Genomic DNA, 21,190 nt, shown 5'->3' with positions numbered 1-21,190 from the left:
ATCTAACATGGAATAAGAGCCCACTAGTGTGAGAGCCTTCACTGTCATAAATTTTTAGTCTAGTTCTGGTTAATTTCAATGATTTTACTAAGTTAAAATTCTAATCTACTATCATTGACTCCAAAACCCAATTCTTCACAATCAACTCTGCTGCAGTATAATAAAAATAAAGAAGTACCTGAAGTATAGTTCAGCAGTACAGTGCTTGTCTGTGAGGCCTTAGATTCAATCCCCAATACCACAAAAAAGTAAAAATTTTAAAGATAAAGAAGACTCATGACTAGGTTGACCCAGTATCTCTCAGGGGGTTTACCCAGGACAGCCCAAGTTTATTCCTGTTGTCCTAAGCATAATTACTAATAGTCTTTCTCCCTTCATTGTCTTTCTTTTTCTTTCTTTCCTTTCTTTCTCTCCTCTCTATCTCTCCCTCTCTCCCTCCCCTCCTCTCCTTCCTCTCCCCTCCCCCCTCTTCTTTGCAGTATTAGGAATTGAATCCAGGGTGCTTTACCACTAAGCGGCATTCCCAGTCTTTTTATTTTGAGGTAGGTTCTTACTAAGATGCCCAGGCTGGCCTTGAGCTTGCAATCCTCTCGGTTCAACTTCCCAAGTCACTGGAATTACAGGTATGCATCACCATGCCCCAACTTCTCCCTTCATTTTCAGAAGTATCCAGGTTTAAACAGCAAATTACTTAATTACCCTATTCATGCTAAATAAGAGATAAATAAAATCGCAAAGCTCTTATTTAGTAAGAGACTACTACATATCAAACACTGAACCAAACACAAGGAAAAAAAGACCTTACCCAGACTGCAGTTATAGCTCAGTGGTACAGCATTTGACTAGCTCATGTGAGGCACTGGGTTTGATCCTCAGCACCACATAAAATAAATAAATAAATAAATAAATAAATAAATGTATCTGTGTTCATCTACAACTAAAAATGGAAAGAAAAAAAAAAAAAAGACCCTACCCTCAAGAAGAGGTAGGCAGAGCCTTCTATGGAGACCAGAAACAACTTGTTTAACTTAAGGGATCACTATATAAGCATGTAAGCAGTCTAGCAATTTCACAAGCCTAGAGTTTACTCAAAGCACAAAGTTCCCAAGATAAAAATGTGTCTTGTATTTTAAATGAGAAATTATATATTTCCCCTTCCCTACTTTTTCCTTAATGAAATCTTAATATTATTTCCCAAATTAAATACATATCATCCTCAGTATCCACAGGTGGTTCTAGGACCCAAATTCATGGATGCTGAAGTCTCTCATATTAAATAGCATAGAATTTGCATGTAATATAAATATAGCCTCCTATTCACTAAGTCATTTCTAGATTACTTACACTACACATTTCTAAATTATAGTATACTGTAAAAGCGATATAGTACACTGTAAAAGCAATATATTCTTGTTATACTATATTCTTCAACAAATAGGAAAAAAAGTCTGCACATGTTCAAACTTTTCTAAGTATTTTCAATCTGCGGGTGGTTGAATCCTGTTGCAGAACCCCACAGATACGAAGGGGAGATCATATTATCAAAAGAAAACATCCTTGGGCTGGGGATGTAGCTCTGTTGATAGGTGCTTGCCTAGCATGCACAAAGCCCTAGGTTCAATCCCCAGCACCGGGGAAAAACAAAAGAAGAAAAAAATCCATAAAGATGAATTTAATTTCTTCTGGGAAAGAATCATTTCAACTTCCTAGAAGATAATGTTCAAGAAGGCAAGGAACAAAAACATCAAAACAATAAAATAGCCTTACTAGCACAAATGCCTCAGGGCACACAGTTGTATGGCATACAACTAGGACACAACAGTGACCAAACAAGTTTAATTCCTCATTATGAAGTATTTTAGGTTTTAAGTATTACTACACCAAGAAATTTTAAAGGGGATCCAGGCACTGTGGTGCAGGCCAGTAATCCCAGGAGCATGGGAGGCTGAAGCAGGAGGATCGCAAGTCCAAAGTCAGCCTCAGCAATTTGGCAAGTTTTTGTTTTTGTTTTTGTTTTTTTAAATCATGTGTGTATTTTTTTTATTGTTTGTTCTTCTTAGATATAATGACAGTAGAGTGTATTTCGACACATCATACATACATGGAATATAAGTTAGTCTAATTAGGATCCCACTCTTGTGGTAGTACATAATTCACTGGTGGTATATTCACATATGAACACAGGAAAGTTATGACTGATTCATTCTACTGTTTCCTATTCCCATTCCTGCTCCCTTCCCTGCATTCCCCTTTGTCTAATCCACTGAACTTCTATTTTCCCTCCACCTCCTTGATGAGGTCTTAGCAACTTAGTGAGACCTTGTCTCAAAAAAATAAAAAGGGCTGGGGAATGTGGTAAAGCACTCCTGAATTCAAACCCCAGAACCAAAAATTAAAAAGAAATTCAAAAGGAGAGAAATGTTTCCTGATGAAGCTGACATATCTTTCACACAGTAAGTCTAAAAAATAAGTTAGCTATGTTAGTGACCCCTAGAATATACTTCAAAACTCTTCTGGGGCTAGGGATATAGCTCAGTTGGTAGAGTGCTTGCCTTGTATGCCCAGGGCCCCAGGTTCAATCCCCAGCACCAAAAAAAAAAAAAAAAAAAAAAAAAAATTCTTCTGATATAAAGCACACAAACTTAATACAAAAAATAAAAACGATTTATCCAATGAGGAATTTGAAAATGGAAGTATTGCTCAGTGTAAAGCACATGCTTAGCATACATGAGGCCCTGGGTTTGATCCCCAGCACCAAAAAAAAATGTCATAGATTCTTCTCAATGAAGAACCAGGGACTTCCAACAGCTTCCAGAGCTAGAACCACAGAACCATGAAAACATTTACCTTCTTCAGAGAATTAGCAAAAGGGGGGGGGGGGGGGGGGCTGAATGCAAAGCCCAGAAACTTCAGAGCTCAGTTCATTACTCAGCAGAGGGAAGAAAACATTAGCTTATTTGGCAGTCACTTGTGAGAAATAGGAATCACACACAAAGGAGTGGGGAAATTTAGTTATCAGTTCCATATAGTTACCATCCATTATTAAACAAATGATCGGGAGAGGTAAAGAACATAAACTAAAAGACATCCAGAAACATCTGATATTCCAAAATTGACTTTTATAATTAGTTTTCCTATACTGAACGTCAGTCTTTACTTTGGGAGTGGACATGTTCAACTGGTATTTCTGCCAAGAAAGAAGTTGTATAAGGAAACCCAAAAATCGAAGTTCAGATACTTCATTCTACAGACAAACCATCTATAAATAAGCAACAGTTGAATCATATATTAATTGGGTCTTGCTTTTAGATCTCTAGGTATTTCAGTCCCTCAGGTCTATAATGGTTACATTAACAGCAAATATAATTACTTTCCTTCTCTACTGTTAGATTCTAACAATATGAGCAAGGAGATACACTTATATTAAACTAGGTCCTAGTCGGTAAATATTTGTTAAATTAATGTCAGGCTTTTTTCCTCTATGCAAGCAGCCTCAGGGTAGAAGGAACCTCCATTACAAAGAACTGGGAGGGGGGCAAGGGGCATACAAATTTTGTGATTTTTATCTTATCAAATATTATTGTAATAAAGAGGATACACATACATTTTACTGATGTGTTAAACATTTTATATACACATACATTTTATATATGCATTAATTCAAGTCGTGTATCAGGTACATACTATTATAATCCCATTTTACAAATAAAGAAACTAAGGCTAAGTATCTTGTCCAAGGTCACACTGCCAGAAGTAGCAAAGCCAGGATTAAACTCCATTCAGTCTGACTCCAGAGCTTCACAAGATGACTCCAAAACTCTCTAGCAGGACAGGGTTGCACACACCTGTAATCCCAGCAATAGTAACCCAGGAGACTAAATAAGGCAGGAGGATTTTTAAGTTCCAGGCCAGCCTTGGCAACTCAGAACCTGTCTAAAAATAAAAACAGGGCTGGGGATGCTGCTCAGTTGTTAATCTTTCCTGGGTTAGATTCCCAGTACTGGGAAGACAGACAGATCGTCCCTGGGTTAGATTCCCAGAATGGATGAATGGATGAATGGATGGATGGATGGATGGATGAATGGACAGACAAGTGTGTATGTGTGTGTGTAGGCTAAAGTGCAGCCAGCAAAAAGAGGCTCCTAGGACATAAACCATGCCATTGCAGTAGTTCAAGCAGTATTTTAATTTATTCAAGTGTTTTTATCAGTATATTTGACTCAGATATGGGTTATAATCCAATAGTCCATGACAGTATTGGCTACTGGGAGCTCTTTTCAGTTGTTTCCTGTGCTCCTTTGACATATCCCATCAATATGGAGTTCCTGCTGCTGTTTTTAAAGCCTTCCTTCCTTTCTGGCCCACCAGATGCTGAAGGCTCATCTTACAAATATTTCCTGCACCAATTCTAGAATCAGGCATTTCTCCAAGGAGCGTGAGTTCCTTTTATTGGAGAATATATTAAAAACCAAAGTCTAGGCACTAGGTGTATTCCTAGGTGCCATTTCCTATAACTATGTCGACTAACAGAGCATGGAAATATATGGGAATATATTAACCCACATAGGCATACATATCAATATTTCTATATGTAATCATCTGCATCTATATTAAACTAAACATAGGTTTGTACTGGTTATTTCCAACTCTAATCCATTAACCCATAGATCATTCTAGTCTCCTCTGCTTATCTGTAAATTCCCACTTCAGCAGTAAGACTACCTCCCATTATCCATTTACATAACTGTTCAATTGAGCATACAACCATCAGTATCAAAACTGTTACCCTGCACCCCTCAGGATACAACTTTAACAATCAGAATACAGTTCAGTTACTGGTCTTACGGATTTTACTCATCTCCAAGTTTGGTGAGGTCAATACCTTCCCCCCTCATCTTTTTAGGAAGATTGCTTCACGAATTTGGGATATAATTAGATTCCTTCCTGGAATCTCCTGATCTCTTAAATCACTTTTTAATTTGCATAAAGTTTATTCCTCACCACCAGTGAAATCCACATCATGTACAACCACAAGAATGGGATCCTAATTAGAATAAGTTATACTCCATGTATGTGTAACATGTCAAAATACACTCCACTGTCATGTATATCTAAAAATAATTTTTTTAATTTAAAAAGTTTATTATTGTGTTGTTAAGTTCGGTTTTTTAAATTCTTTATAATATATACATAGACATATTTTTTTTTTAGTTGTAGGTGGATACTTTTTTTTTTTAAATTTTATGCAGTTCTGAGGCTCAAACCCAGGGCCTCACGTGTGCTAAGCGAGGGCGTTACCACTGAGCCACAACCCCAGCCCAGTTCTGTAAAGGTGTAAACCTTAGTTTAACCATGACATTATCAAGTAGAACAATTTTATCAAACAGTAATTTTTTTTTTAAGTTATTAGGAATTGCACCCAGGGCCCTTTATCACTGAGCTACATCCCTAGTCCTTTTTATTTTATCTTTCGAGACAACTTAATGAGACTTAAGTTGCTGAGGGTCTCACCAAGTTACTGAGGCTGGACTTGAACTTGCAATCTTCCTACTTCAGTCTCCCAAGTTGCTGGGATTACAGGTGTGCACCACCAGGCCTGACTCAAGCAGTAGTTTTAACAAAATTAAATGGTACTACCCTACTGTGCTGATGGAAACAGCACAGTAGGGTAGAAAGAGTAGCTGAAGAGCTGTGAGTTTAACCCAATGAATGATAAGCCATAGATAGGTGTTAGGACTATCAGCTCACCTTTAGGTTCCAACAACCTCACTATAAAACAAGGGAGTTCGATTCTGATAATAATATATTCCATTTATTAGGTATCAGGTATTGTTCTAAGCACTTCACATTGGTTCTCTTGTTAATTTCTAACAACTCTATAAAGTAGATAGTATTCTTATCCCCATTTCAAAGACAGAATTAAGGTTCAGAGGTTAAGTAACTTGCACAGCCAGAGTAGTAGAGCCAAGACTCTAAAGCACGGGTTAGAGCAGAATGGCCTGTAAGCTAAATCTAGCCTGCTACCCAGTTTGATAAAGCTTTTGTAAAAGCCAAAAATGAATTTTACATTTTTAAATGGCAGGAAAACAAAAGATAGTATTTTGTGACACCTAAAAACTACATGAATTTAAATTTTCAGTACCAATAGTTTCATCAGAACCCAGGCCCAATCCTTCACTTAAACATCAACTGTGGCTTCTCTCATACTTCAACAGCAGGAGATGCTGCAAGGCCTAAGACATTTACTATTTGACCCTTTATAAAAAAATCTTTCTAAGCCCTGTTCTAGGGTCCTATGTATTATTATCTACCTACTGTGTACTGATTCTTAAACAGCAAATAATTACCAACATTAGAATGACATCCTAGACAAAAAAATATTTTAGTCTGACCTAAAAAGTTGAATATATTGCAAAACAGGAGTTTCATAAACCCTTAGGTACAAATATCAATAAATGTTTTTATCAATCAGAACTGAACTAGGGCTGGATCGCAAAAGTCTCAGCTTTACAATCCTTAAATTATATTCGGTCTGTTCTTAGGTCTTAACTACTTTCTGCTCTAGTAAATTTCAAAAACGAACTACTCATTACTAAAGCCCAGTCAAGCAATATTCATCTTTCAAACTAGTTCTAATTTTCCAATATTATTCATGTTTTTCTCTTCTTTCCTTTTTTCCTTATTGTATTTTTTTGCAGTGCTGGAGATTGAACCCAGGGCCTGCACGTGCCAATTCATAGTCTACTATTGAACCCAAGGCCTCACGCAAGCTAGGCCAATGCTCTACCACTGAGCCAAACCCAGACCCTGCAGTACAAGCCTGAACATTACCTCCAATTTTATTGACATTTTCTGGAAACTTCCCTTCTGTTCAATTTGTTCTTTCTTTAGGTACAATTACTGGAAATCATTCAAAAGTTTACGAGTGGATACATTGTAGTTTCTACCAAAATAAATTATTTCTTTTTTGGTGTGTGAGGGATTAAACCTAGCTTGCATATGCTAAGCACATGGTATGTCCTCCTCCTTTAGTACATTTTCAAATTTTATTTTTTCACTCTCATCTTGGAAATGACTAACATTTTACTGGGCTTTCTGGCAATACATTCAGGCAAAATTCTCAGGGATAAACTGACCATTTGGCCTAGTATCCTTTTTGCTATATTGTTACTAGTCATTTTTCTGTCTATTCATACAGATATGAATGAACACTTTATTCTGCTTAGTTTCTAACTTCCTACCAGAAGAGCTAACTATACCATGCCAAACTGGAGGCACCTTAAATAGTCTATTACAAAAAATAACTTTCTTACTGGGATTCCTAAAATGTATACTATATACTTGAGTACCTTCAGAAAAATCTCATATCCAAACAGGTTGTTCCTATCTAAATTATAATAATTTCCCCTCCTCCAAATCAAAACTAAATATAAGTCAGTCTTTAGTATGTTTATATCTTCAAAGAACAAACATTAACATTATTGATATGCTTTGGTTAAATTAATATATCACTAACTCTCAGAAGGGGAAATTATTATGAACTCCATTTTACAATTAAAAACTGAAACCCAAACCAAGGTCTTTTTAAGTCCAAAACCAGTATCTTCCCACTATACTAACAAATTTATCCTTAATGAAACTGAGTAGTTCTTTTCCTGTAAGAAGTTATGTTCATGTTCTTCTGAACATGATTCAAAAATCAATCCTAAAAAAAAAAAAATCAATCCTGCCAAGTGTGGTAGCACTCACCTGTAATCCCACTGGCTCAGGAGGCTGAGGCAGGAGGATCACAAGTTTGAAGCCAACCTGAGCAATTCAGCAAGGCCCTAAGCAACTCAATGAGACCCTGTCACTAAATAAAAATACAAAATAGGGCTCCGGAAGTAACTCAATGGTTGAGTGCCTTCTGAGTTCAATCCCCGGTACCAAAAGAAAAAGGCAATCCTACTTCTTGTTACAGAAATCACCATTGTGCCCTATATGAAATAAATTAGTTATTTGCCCAGGAATCTAAAGCAAGGGTTCTTAAACTGGGGTCCACGAACTCAAGTGGAAAAAAATTTACATCTTTGCCAGGCAGTGTTCCAGTTACTCAGGAGGCAGAGGCAAGTGGATCTAAGTTTGAGGCTAGCATGGGCAAATAAATGAGCAAGATCCTGTTTCAAAATAAAGGGGCTAAGGGTGTGGTTTAATGGTAGAACACCTGCCTAGCATGTACAGAGGCCCTGGGTTCAATCCCCAATACTGTAATAACAGTAACAATTATTATTATTTACATTTTATTTTACTAATCTACAACTGAAATTAGCATTTCATTCTATTGGGAATGTAGGCAGCACACCATAGTAGTATCAGCAGGGCTACGTATAGTTATTACTTTATAATAAGAAAAATGTTTCGTGTATAAAAATTGTTTTTTAAATATGTGAACTATATTTTATACATTTAAATGTCATATTCTGAGAGAGGAACACAGCCCAGTGGTAGAGTGCTGGCCTACCGTGTGCAATACCCTGGATTTGATTTGCAGCACCAACAGAAAGAAAGCATATTCTGAGAAGGTGCTCACAGGTTTTGAAATGTAAAACACTCTACATAAACTTAAGAACATTGCTCTAGAGACCATCGCATAGACTATTTATCAATTCTTCCTAGATAAGGTTTTACATAAAGGTATGCCACAGTTTACCCTTTTCCTTTAGTCCATTAACAATACAGACCACACTGGGGCTGGGGTTGTGGCTCAGTGGTATAGAACTTGTCTGGCATATGTGAGGCCTTGGGTTTGATCCTCAGCACCACATATAAATAATTAAATAAGTAAAATATATCAACTACACTTACTATTACTGATCTTCTACCTCTGACCTAACACATAAGGAAATCTCCCTTATGTAGTTACTTAAGACACAAGCATTAAGTTTTTTGTGACCAGCTTTCCACCCTAAGTAAACCCTCTCTATCAGGATCAACAACCAAATCCATTATTTCTACAACTGAACTTCTGGTATGATTTACATGAAGAATCTTATTAGTAACTTCAGATTTCTTTATAAAATACTCTTCAGAATATTTGTGGGAAGGCAAAGGGCTTTTAAAAAGAAGAGAACACTGACTTCAGCATTTACTGGCTGATTTCACAGATTGTCATCTGTAAAATGGGGTACACAGAGTTTTATAATGATTAAATGATCGTAAGATACACATTATGATTTTTTTTTTTTGGAGGGGGCACTGCAGATATTGAACCCAGAGGCACTTTGCCACTGAGTCACATCCTCAGCGCCCCCCCATTTTTTTTTTAATTTTGAAACGGGGTCTTACAAAGTTGCTTAGGACCTCACTAAGTTGCTGAGGTTGGCCTCCAACTTGCAATCCTTTTGCCTCAGCCTCCAGAGTCACTGGGAATACATTCGTATGCCAACACATCTGACCATACCATGACTCTTAAGTTTTTGCCTAATATCAGTGCCTACGTTCTTTTCATTCTCCACATGCTAAAGCCTATCACATCAAAATTCTGACACTTAAGATCCAACTTTTAGCTGGGCGCAATGGCACACACCTATAATCCCAGTGGCTCAGGAGGCTGAGGCAGGAGGATCACAAATTCAAAGCCAGCCTCAGCAACTCAGCGAGTCCCTAAGTAACTCAGTGAGACACTGTCTATAAATAAAACACAAAAAAGGGCTGGAGACGTGGCTTAGTGGGTAAGTGCCCCTGGGTTCAATCCCTGGTGCCAAAAACACAAAAGATTCAACTTTTAAACATTTCTTCAACTTCACTTATCTTCCTACACAAATGCAATTTCCCATTGATCCCATCCAATTGTGACCACTCTAAAATCCACAGCATTTTGACACCTTTTTTTGTGTACTTGTATGCTGACATTAAATTTCTAAGCCAGATTTTATCTTCTTGCTGGCAGAAAAGGTGTGTAATTATTTCTTACCCACACATGTTGATAGAAGTAACCACTGGTCAAAGCCAATATAACTTCCCTCAGTAATACCATGACAAACTTTCATTAAATAAAATTATAATACCAGTTTATGATCAGTTGCCTTGACATAATCAAATTTCCACTTTGACACACTCAAAATGTTTTTATTAGTCATAAACTTTTCTAATCACATTTGTGCTTTTACAGCTATTTACTATCAAAAGACACAGATGATTAAAAATTGGCTTGAATTCTTCTAAAACAAAATGTAAAGGAAAAGAACATAGTAAACTAACAGAGGAATTCAATCCCTTAAAAACAAAATTCATTTTAGAATCCAGAAGGCATGCAACATTTACATATACAGTCATGCTTCACTTAACAAAGAGATACAATCTGAGAAAGTAATGTGCTATTTTTGTCCTGTGAACATTATGGAGTGTGCTTATGTAAACTTACATGGTATAACCTACTATACACCTCAGGAACATAGTACAGTCACCATTGTGTATGTAGTTCATTTTTTTTTTACCAAAAATACAATATCATATACAAACTTTAGAGTCATTCTTCAATATCCTGAGGACTGGTTCCAGGTCTCCCCCCATAACAAAATCCAAGAATGCTCAAGTCCCTCAATATAAAATGACACAGTATTCATATATAGCCTATACACATCTTCCCATATACTTTATTCTTTTTAATACTTTTTTAGATGTCAATGGATCTTGTATTTTATTTATTTATATGTGGTGCTGAGTATCGAACCCAGGGCCTCACACATGCCAGGCAAGCCCTCTACAACTGAGTCACAACTCCAGACCCATTCCCAAATGCTTTAAATTACTAGATAACTTTTAATACCTAACATAATGTAAATGCTAAGTAAATAGTTATACTGCATTGTTTAGGGAATAAATGTGTAAAGACACAATTATCATAGATAGAGCTACAAAGTACAGCAAGACATGCAAAGTGGGCTGGGGTTGTTGCTCAGTGGTAAAGTGCTTGCCTAACGTGTGAGGCACTGGGTTCAATTCTCAACAACACATATAAATAAATAAAATAAAGGGCCATCAACAACTAAAAAGAAGACATGCAAAGTGAACAAAGTGAACAATGCTCAAACAAGTGCTGAGGAGAGACTAAGGATCTGGGAAATGGTAGGAACTACAGCAGATTATGTCTATCAATTCATTCTTGTGGATTCATCATAGTGATTGACCCACAGAAAATTCCAGTTTTGTTTCTTGGAATTTTCTGGGATTTTAAAAAATAAATATTTTTAAAATATCAACCCAAAATTGGATATATCCAAGATTGCTGAATCCATGGATATGAAGGACTGACTCATAATAATCTCAAAGGGCTTGAATTTTAAGCATAAAACAACCAGAAAGGAATATTATTTGGCAATAAAAAGGAACAAAGTCTGCATGTTTAAACAGGTATGACCCTTGAAAACATCATATTAAGTGAAAGAAGCCAGTTACAAAAAAACACCAATTGTACAATTTTCCACTAAATGAAATGGCAATGTCCAAAATAGACAAAACTAAGAGAAAGAAAATATATGACTAGTTACTAGGAGCCGGAAGAGAGGAAATGGGGAGATTGCATAAGGAGCTTCTTTTGGGGGGTGATAAATAGTGGTAATAACTATACAACTCTATGTATATACTAAAAATCACTGCTTTGTAACTAATTCAGCTGAGTTTTTTTTTTTTTGGGGGGGGGGGGGTTGTCAATCGTATCTCAACAAAGCTCTTAAAAAATATATATGTTTGCTGATCACAGTGGTGCACACCTGTAATCCCAGAGAATCAGGAGGCTGAGGCTGGAGGAACACAAATTCAGAGCCAGCATCAGCAACTAAGCAAGGCCCTAAGCAACTTAAGTGAGAACCTGTCTCAAAATAAAAAATAGAAAGGGCTGGGGAAGTGGCTCAGTGGTTAAGAACCCCTGAATTCAATCCCTGGTACTAAAAAAAAGAAAACAAGAAAAAAAAAAAAAAAAATGGGGGTTTGCCACTTGTAAGCCACAATGAAAATTAGAAAAGGAAATCATAGAAGTCACTGACTAGAAATCTAAGCTGATTACCTGTAATGTTAGAGAGGTCATCCTCCAAATTCTCTCCCCAAATCCTAACAAGTACAAGAACATGAAACCAGGGATAGTGAGAATCAAAGAATTCTGAGCACAGTTTGTTATTAACTAAAATAATTAAGTCCCTTCTTAGGCTCTATCACTCCTAAACTGTAGGGGGCTTCCATTCTCGGTGATTACGGAAGTAGTACTTTTCATCAGCAAGCTCAACAAGAAATGTCAAAATAAGATGACACTTGCCTAGACGCCCCACAAAAGTCTAAAAAAACAGAAAGGATGTCACCTACACACTCCTAAGTCTGTGCACGTGTTAGTGTGCCCCCACGCAAAAACAACCAGCAACGTGCACGGTCCTAGCTTGCTTGCCCATAAATTGACACTCAATACTCTCAAGCTCTTAGATCTCATTTGTTTAAACTGACAGGCATAACTCTCACTGATTCCCACTCCAGCCCGAGCAGCCTCCGCCCTGCCCCTCCCCACCCCCAAACCCACACACGTGTTAGCCCGACACCGCCCCACCGGGTCCCACGTGCACCTGGTCTAACACTCTCCCCACATGTGGGTGCCCCACGGGCTTCCTCGGGTAGCTGAGGTCATCGCGTGACCCTGGGTCTCCAGAGGTATGAGAGGGTAAGGACCAGGCCCAGGTCCCTGAGGTCCCAACCCTGCGGGGAGTGTCCACACCCATACTACTAACCCCAACAAATCCAAGGGCCGGGGGCGACGGCCCCTTTAAGACGCGGCCCAGTCGTCGCCCGCAGAGAGGGGCGCAACGGGGCCTACACAACCCCCCCTCCGTTCGCCCGCCCACATCTAATCACCTCACCTCGGGCCGCGGGGCCCCGCCGCCGCGACGGCGGCGGAGGGGGGGCAGGGTACGGGCGGGGTCCGGAGGGGGGGGTCGCCCCGCCGACGGTGGAGCCGCGGTTCGCTCTCTGAGGCCGTGGGACGGTGACTGCGGTGGACGTGAACGCTCCTAGCTCGCTCCCTCGGCGGCTCCTGGGACCCCAAGATGGCGGCGGCGCTGAGGCGGCTGCGGGCGCTGGGCCGGCGGCGGCGGCGGCCACTTTCACTCACTGAGAGGAGCGGAGCAGGGACACGGGGAGCCATGGCGGGGGGGAGGAGAGGCGCCATAGCCAGGCCAGAACAATCGAGCCGTTACTCGGCTGGCTTACCCCCGCCCCACCCACGCTCACTGCTAGTCGCCAGCCCGTGGCCGCTCGCAATGCCGCTGTCGTCGGTCTCGTGCAGTTTGTACCCCGCGGCTGCCGCCTGGCGCCCCGCGTGGACCGGGGTTCGGGGGGAGACCCTCATCCATGCCATCTGAGTGCAGATTGGTCGGGACTGGGACTGGCGAAGATTGCCGAAAGGCGGCGGGGAGGAGGAGGAGGATGTCGTCGCTAGAGTGAGCAAGCAGATCTCGCGGGATCAAATATCGCGAGAGCTCGCAGGTCTGCAACCGCCAAAGAAAGGTTACTTTTCCCGGAAATAACGTCAATGGACACCGCCCCGGATCCTGGGAATATTTGTTCTCGGAGGTAGGAGGTGGGAGGGGCTACCGAACACTCATAATATTGTCGGGCCATCTAGCCGTAAGTTTTATGCTTGTGGTGGGTCCAGCAGATGCGAAGTCGGATACCTGGGGAGTCTCTGCATCTGCCAGGGCACCGTTCGTTCTGGGGGCTTCTCCAAATCGTCTTCAGACGGCGTCACCCACCCTAGGCTTAAAACTGCTTGGAGCAGAGAAATTTCCAAGCTTTGGTGCACATTGTTTGAACCAGTCGGGTGAGTCGCCTTGTCACGTGCGACCACAGAATTCTTTTTTACCTTGTAGTTATTATCTTGGTTTCCGACTGCCTAGGACAATTTGATAGATGGATCCTCGCTTTGGATAAGTGTAAGGAATTGTTGAACTTAATTAAGCCTTTTGTTGTTCTTTCTGCAGGAGTTGTTTTGTTGAGTGTGTTTTTTGTCTACCCGGGTGTCGTGAGCAACTCTAATTTGGTTTCAGATTTTAGCCTGTTAGGGTGTATCTTTTTTAGTTCAACTGCTTTCAGTTATGAGTCTTTGAAAAGGAAGACAATGATGTGGGATTTTTTTTGTGTTTTGTTTGTTTCTTTTGTTGCTTGGCTTTAGTAGGCTTTAGACTATGGAGGAAAAGGGCCCATAAACGGTCCATAAGTCATCATATCATCGGACAATATAAATTTATTTTTTAAGAAACAAGGCAAGTGTAATGTCAAAATGAAGCTGCTCATACAGATATAGAATCTTGGTTCAACAGGCAAAAAACCCTAAGCCCAGCCTTTCTGATAACAGAATGGGAGAAAGACAAAGCAATAACTGCTCCAAATTAACTAAGCCCTTCATATCAGAACAATACATCTCACATAGAAGATTTATTTGCCTCCATTTTTGCTACCTATCAACCCACCAGGGCTGATACTCAGGCTCTGGTGAACATTATGCTAATAACTTGAGCCCCATGGCTCTAATGTGTACAATGAATCCTGCTAGAGCAGACGCCAGAAAAGGTGTCCCAAGAGAACCCAGTTTGGACATAGTAACCATAGATTGCCCCATTTCAAAATTATAAGAGATGCCTGCTGACAGGACTTCGCAGAAGGATCCCTAAAGTACAGATTCTTAGCAATGTTCAAGAGATGAAACAAAAACCTCTGGAGGATCCTTCGGAATGTTTGCAGCACTATTAAGAATACCATGGGGCTGGGGTTGTGATTCAGTAGTAGAGCACTTGCCTAGCACCTTTGAGACACTGGGTTCGATCCTCAGCACCACGTAAAAGTAAATAAATAAAATAAAGGCATGTGTCCATCTACAACTACAAAAAAAAAAAAAAAAAATACCAGTACTATATGGATGCCAGTCCTGAGGCTCCAGAAAGTTAAAAAAAAAAAAAAAAAAAAGGCAAATATTAACTCTTCTCAAAGTATGTCTCACGTGAAAAGGAATGGATGTGTGTGATGTCTGCTTCATGCATTATACAAATGTTTTTTAAAGTTTACAATAACAGACCAAGCACAAGATTTGAAATAACAGAAAATGAAACAACAGTATTCCTTGCTTGCAGCAACATTCTACAGAAACCCAGGGGGAAAATAAAGGATTGTCCCTATTCCTATAAGACTAAGGAATGATAAAATAGACAGTTGGGACTTACAACAGCCCTATAATGATACTAAATTTAAAAAATCTGTCTTGTAAGAGGCTTGAACCATTTCCCCTTCTGAAAGTTTAAAAACCAAATAGCATATTCTTTGCTAAAGCTGACCAGACCTTAAGCACATACTCCTTGTTCACATTCCTGTAATTATGAATTGCTAACTTTGTTGTCTTTGTTCCAGAAGAATGAACTAACTGCATTGCAAGATGATTTACAAGCTTTGTTTCGCAGAACCATAGATTTCTCAGTGGTCTGCCAGATGTCCACTAGCATCAAATCTGAAAATTTGTTTTTATCAAAACCACCGGTATCTCCTCTGGACTCCCCTTTCTGTGCCCTTTTCTGTTCTAAAACACATAATTGTGCTTTTTGGAAAACAGTAGAGTTGGGACTCATCTCCTTTGTTGGTACCTTCTTCATAAAACCTTCAGTGTTTGGTGTTTGTTGCATAATGGGCACACAAATCTGATTTGGGGGTTTGTTAACAATAAGGTCAGTTGACTGTAAGGATAAACTCAGCTCATATTTTACCCTGTTTCTGGTCCCCCTGGGCAAGGTTGTAGATTGTCCAGGAAGTGCCTGTTATTTATGCAGTAATTAGTTTGGGTTCCCCTTTAGCCTCAAATCAAGACACCGACAGGTTAGGTGAGGTGGCATAGTTAAGTAAGACACTGTCCTGGCTTCGGGATTCTAGAACATGAGAACAAACCTATTATAAGAGATGTCACACTATTCCCATAGTTGCAGTGAAACTCTGAAAAAGAAATAATTGGATTTACTTGTGGCAACTCTGGTATAAACCTCCTACTACACATGTACTGAATTTAGTATAGAACCTAGCAGGAGAAAACTATTAAAATTTTCTGAAAGTTAAATATGTTGATATTTCAGTTCCTTCATCTCTTATGCTTTAATCTATTTCAATCTGACCTTTGGCATTTAAGCAGGAAAACCTTTGCTTAATGGCATACAGCCTTCTTATGCTACTCGATATTTTTGTGGTGTCAGGACCTCAAGCTGGTTAAATGTGCTCTACCATGGAGCTACATGTCCATCCCCAATTCAGCAGACATTACAGAGTTTATTTAGCTTAAATACAAAAGTATTTTTACTGTGCTATGCTTTTTGTTAGAAAGATGGATATAAGAAAGCACACAGTTGTCTGCTTATTTATGCAAAAGAAATTCAAGAAGAATTAACCAGAAACTAATGTGATTGATTTCCTATGTGACATGGTGGGGAGAAGGGAAGGAATGGAAACTAGATAGCAGTATGCAAAAGGTAGTGGCAATTCTTTTTTTATAAGTCTCTTAGAACCATAGTAATTAACACAGGCAGTGCCTCACATACTTAATTTTTTTTTTCCTGGTGAGAACTTAAAATCTCTTAGTGCACTAGGGATGTAGCTGAATAGTAAAGCACTTCCTAACATGCACAAAGCCTTACATTTAATTCCCCGTACTAACACACACACACAAAGAATCCTTTAAAAATCTACTCTTGCCTGGCACAGTAGAGCACACTGTAATCCCAGAAACTCAGCAGGCTGAGGCAGGAGGATCCCCAACTTGGCAATTCAGGCAAGGCCCTCTACAATTTACAAAGACCATTTCACAATAAAAAGGGCTGGGGGCCCAGAGCAGCTGCAGTAGCAGCCATGGCCACCCCTCAGTTAGCAGTGTCCACACCAGCGCCAGTGAGTCATCACCACAGTGAAAATGGTAACTGTTAAGACCCAGGTGTACAGGACAAAAAGCCACCATATCACCGCCTCCAACAGAATTGGTTGCTTGGTTTTTGGACACAATGGAATCCTTTCTACCCCTGCTGTATCCTGCATCATTAGAAAACTCAAAGCCTTTGGTGGAATCTCTCTGACAGCCAGTCACAACCCATGAGGATCCAATGGAGAGTTTGAAATCAAATTTAATATTTCTAATGGAAGTCCTGCTCCAGAAGCAATAACTGATAAGAATTTTCCAAATCAACAAGACAAAGAGTATGCAATTTTCCCTGATCTGGAAGTGGATGTTGGTGTTCTGGGCAAGCAGCAGTTTGACCTTGAAAACAAGTTCAAGCCCTTCCACAGTGGAAATTGTGGATTCAGTGGAAGCTTATGCCATAATGCTGAGAAACATCTTTGATTTCAGTGTACTGAAAGAACTTCTTTCTGGTCCAAACCAACTAAAGATCTGTATAGATGCCATGCGTGGAGTTGGGGCCAAATGTAAAGAAGATTCCCTGTGAAGAACTCAGTGCCCCAGCAAATTCAGCAGTCAACTGTTCCCCTGGAGGATTTCGGAGGCCATCACACTCACCCCAACCTCACCTGTGAATCCATCCTGATGGAGACCATGAAGTCTGAAGAGCATGTCTTTGGGGCTGCCTTCGATGGAGATGGGGATCAAAATATGATTCTGGGCAAGCATGGGTTCTTTATGAACCCTTCAGAGACTCTGACTGTCATCACTGCCAACATCTTAAAACATTCTATATTTCCAGCAGACTGGACTCTGTGGCTTTGCGTGCATCATTCCCATGAGTGATGCCCTGGACCAAGTGGCTGACACTACAAAGATCACTTTGTACGAGACCCCAACTGGCTGTAAGTTTTTTGGGAATTTGATGGATGCAAGCAAACTGTCCTGTTGTAACGAGGAGAGCTTTGACACAGGTTCCAACGACATTTGTGAGAAAGATGGACTGTGGGCTGCTCTTGCCTAGCTCTCCATTCTAGCCACCCGCACACAGGATATGGAAGACATTCTCAAAGATCATTGGTAAAAGTATGACCAGAACTTCTTTACCAAGTATGATTATGAGGAGGTGGAAGCAGAAGGCACAAACAAGATGATGAGCAACCTGGAGACCCTGATGTTTGACCGCTCCTTTGTGGGGAAGCAGTTCTCTGTGAGTAACAAAGTCTACACCGTGGAGAAAGATGATAACTGAAGACAGTGACCCCGTGGATGGAAGCATTTCAGGAAATCAGGGCTTGTGGCTCATTTTTGCAGACGGTTCTTGCATCATCTTACAACTAAGTGTCACTGGGAGTTCAGGGGCCACCACTCAACTATACATCAACAGCTATGAGAAGGATGTCGCCCAAATCAATCAGGACCCCCAGTTCATGTTGGCTACCTTTATTTCTATTGCTCTAAAGGTGTTCCAGCTCCAGAAGAGGATTGGACGCACTTTACCCACCATCATCACCTAGGAAGACCTGCCAACTGGAGTATGGCCCTTGACCCCAGGACCTATCCATGTCATCTGACTAAAAAGCATGGACAGAAACAAAGCATATCCACCCAGCTTCTTAGGATTTGATTTTTCTACTTAGTGGTTGTTGAAAAATAGTGCATTGCAAGGCACTGCCAATTGAGTGACCATGGGAGCTGTGTGAGAGAAGGAAGAGGACCCACAGACTTATGTCCATTCCTTTTCACGTTCTTCTGCACTGCTGCTGTGTTACTAGCTGTCTCCTTAGCATCAAGCACTGTTTACACAATGGTGCAAGGTAGAAGCTGTGTCAGCAAGCAAGGCCAGCCTTCATCCTTAGGATGTGCCCACAAAATGACAGTGGAAGTTCCATTCTCCTTGGTGAATCTTTCCCCAGTTTAATGTTTACGTGTACTCCAACAAAATACAATTTCTGGTGCCTTCTTTCCAATCAGTTTTCCTCTAAGTGAGACATATTTGTCTACAGATTTCTGACTTGTTTTGCATCATGATCCCATTTGCACAAATATTGTGGGATATTAAAGCAGAATAAGCTACAAAGTAAAAAATTAAAAGGGCTGGGGGTGTGGCTAAGTGGTTAAGCGCCCTTGGGTTCAATCCCCTGTAAACCGCACCCCCCAAAAAATACAAAACCGGGCTGGAGTTGTGGCTCAGTGGTAGAGCACTTGCCTAGCATGTGTGAGGCACTGGGTTCGATCCTCAGCACCACATAAAATAAATGAATAATAAAGGTCTATCAACATCTAAAAATATATTAAAAAAAAAACTTTTCTATAGTCACCATATTGTCTTGAATTTATTTTCTTATCTAACTGTAATTTTGTATCATTTGACCAACCTCTCCCCAATGCTTTGCCCTTCCCATAAGTTCTTAATTTATTCTTCAAATTGTTTACTAAATCTATCATGAATATCTTACTTCAGTTTACTACTTACCTTTTCACTTTCTTTAGAATGTCCTTTTGAAAGAAAAATTCTTGATTTTAATACATTCAAATTTGTCGATTTTTTTAAATATATATTATTTATTTTCGTGGTACTGGGAATCAAATCCAAAGGACCTCTACCACTGAGCTACATCCCCAGCCCTTTATTATTTTTCTTTTCAGACGGGGTCTTGCTGAGTTGCTGAGGCTGACCTCGAAGTGACAAACGTCCTACCTCAGCCTCCTAAATCACTGAGATTGTAGTTATACGTCACTGCATCCTGCTAAATTTGTCAACCTTTATAATAGTGTTTTTAATGTTGGTTTGTTTTGGTACTGGGGACTGAACCCACAGATGCTACATCCCCAGCCCTTTTTATTTTGATGTAGGTATCACTAAATTTCTACAGCTAACCTCCAACTTGCCATTCTCCTGTCTGAGCCTTCTAGGTCACTAAGATTGCAGGCTTGTGACACCATGCCCAGCCTTGTGGTTTGTGTTGCCCAAGCTGGTCTCAAACTCATAGCCTTAAGAGAACCTCTTAAGTGCTAGGACTATAGGCATGCATCAGCATCCCTAGCTTTACAAATATATAGATATAGATAACTATACACATTAAAAAATAGATGATTGATAGATCTATGTGTGTGTGCACATGTGTTTTCACACATGCTGGGTATTGAACCAGGGCTTCTTGACCATGGAACCACATCCCCAATGCTTTTCTTCCTTTCTTTTTTTTTTTTTTTTTTTTTCTTTTTCTTTTTCTTTTTCGAGACAGCGTCTTGCCAAGTTGCATAGGGCCTCACTAACATGCTGAGGCTGATTTTGAACTTCCTCCTGCCTCACCCTCCCAAGTCACTGGATTACAGGTGCACACCACTGCACCTGACCTACAAAATATTTTGGTGCTTTGTTTAAGATAACTTTCCTTGTCCAAAGTTTGAAAACACCCACCAATATTTTCTACTGAGTTAATTTTTTCATTTATACTTCTAATTCAAGTGGAGTTGACTTTTTTCACACAGTAAAAAACAAAACTCCAATTTCATTTTTTCTGAAACCCATTTGCCTCTTTTCCCACTGCTCTTTCATGCCCTGTTTATTACTAAAGTTCTAGAGTACAATAGTCTCTGTTCTTGCGCTTTGCTGCATTCCACTGGCGAATTTGTTTCTCCCTGTGCCCATGGCACTTCGTCTTAATTACTACCGTTTCAAAATGAGCCCTGATACATGGTAGGCAACTCCCTCTCCTTGTCTTTCTTCAGATATGTTTGGCTACTTTGGGGCTTTTATCTTTACTCTTAAATTTTAGTAACAGAAATTTTCATTTAAAAATATGGTTGCTATTTTGATTTTATTTTTAATTTGTTTATTAATTTATTTAGGAGTACTGGGAATAGAACCCAGGGGTGCTTTACCACTAAGCTACATCCACAACACATTTTTTTTTTTTTTAATGGAACGCTTCACAAATTTGCATGTCATCCTTGTGCAGGGGCCATACTAATCTCTTTATTGTTCCAATTTTAGTATATGTGCTGCCGAAGCGAGCACTACAACACATTCTTTATTTGAAATGGGGTCTTCTAAGTTGCCAACACCGGCCTCAAACTAGCAATCATCTTACCTCTCTCTTCTTTGGGATTATAGGCATGCACCAGTGTATCTGGATTTATATACATTTTATAATTTTTTCTGTAGAAGTCATGGACCACTTTTATTAGATTATTCCTAATTTCTTGATATTCTCAGATATTGCTAAATCTAATGTGTTAAGTTATAAC

General features: G+C 39.7%; 1 protein-coding gene, 1 non-coding gene and 1 pseudogene across 2 annotated transcripts in view; 1 reads left to right on the top strand and 2 right to left on the bottom strand.

Moving 5' to 3' along the window:
• The window catches only part of Ino80 (INO80 complex ATPase subunit), a 128,891-nt gene extending 115,879 nt beyond the window's left edge, over positions 1 to 13,012 (bottom strand). The window contains exon 1 of the mRNA XM_047538148.1: positions 12,879 to 13,012. The gene's annotated coding sequence lies outside the window, so the exon portion shown is untranslated. The remainder of the gene's footprint in view (positions 1 to 12,878) is intronic.
• Positions 13,013 to 13,827: 815 nt separating this feature from the next.
• LOC124975414 (phosphoglucomutase-1-like) lies at positions 13,828 to 19,119 on the top strand (annotated as a pseudogene).
• A 1,737-nt stretch (positions 19,120 to 20,856) lies between these two features.
• Positions 20,857 to 20,960, bottom strand: LOC124978365 (U6 spliceosomal RNA). Its single transcript, XR_007107400.1, has one exon. It is a non-coding gene; the product is annotated as a U6 spliceosomal RNA (small nuclear RNA).
• Between the last annotated feature and the right edge of the window lie 230 nt (positions 20,961 to 21,190).

Source organism: Sciurus carolinensis, chromosome 2 (genome assembly GCF_902686445.1).
Source record: "Sciurus carolinensis chromosome 2, mSciCar1.2, whole genome shotgun sequence".
NCBI lineage: Eukaryota > Metazoa > Chordata > Mammalia > Rodentia > Sciuridae > Sciurus > Sciurus carolinensis.
The sequence above is the reverse complement of the archived record's forward strand: the minus strand, read 5'-3'. Positions and strand labels throughout refer to the sequence as shown.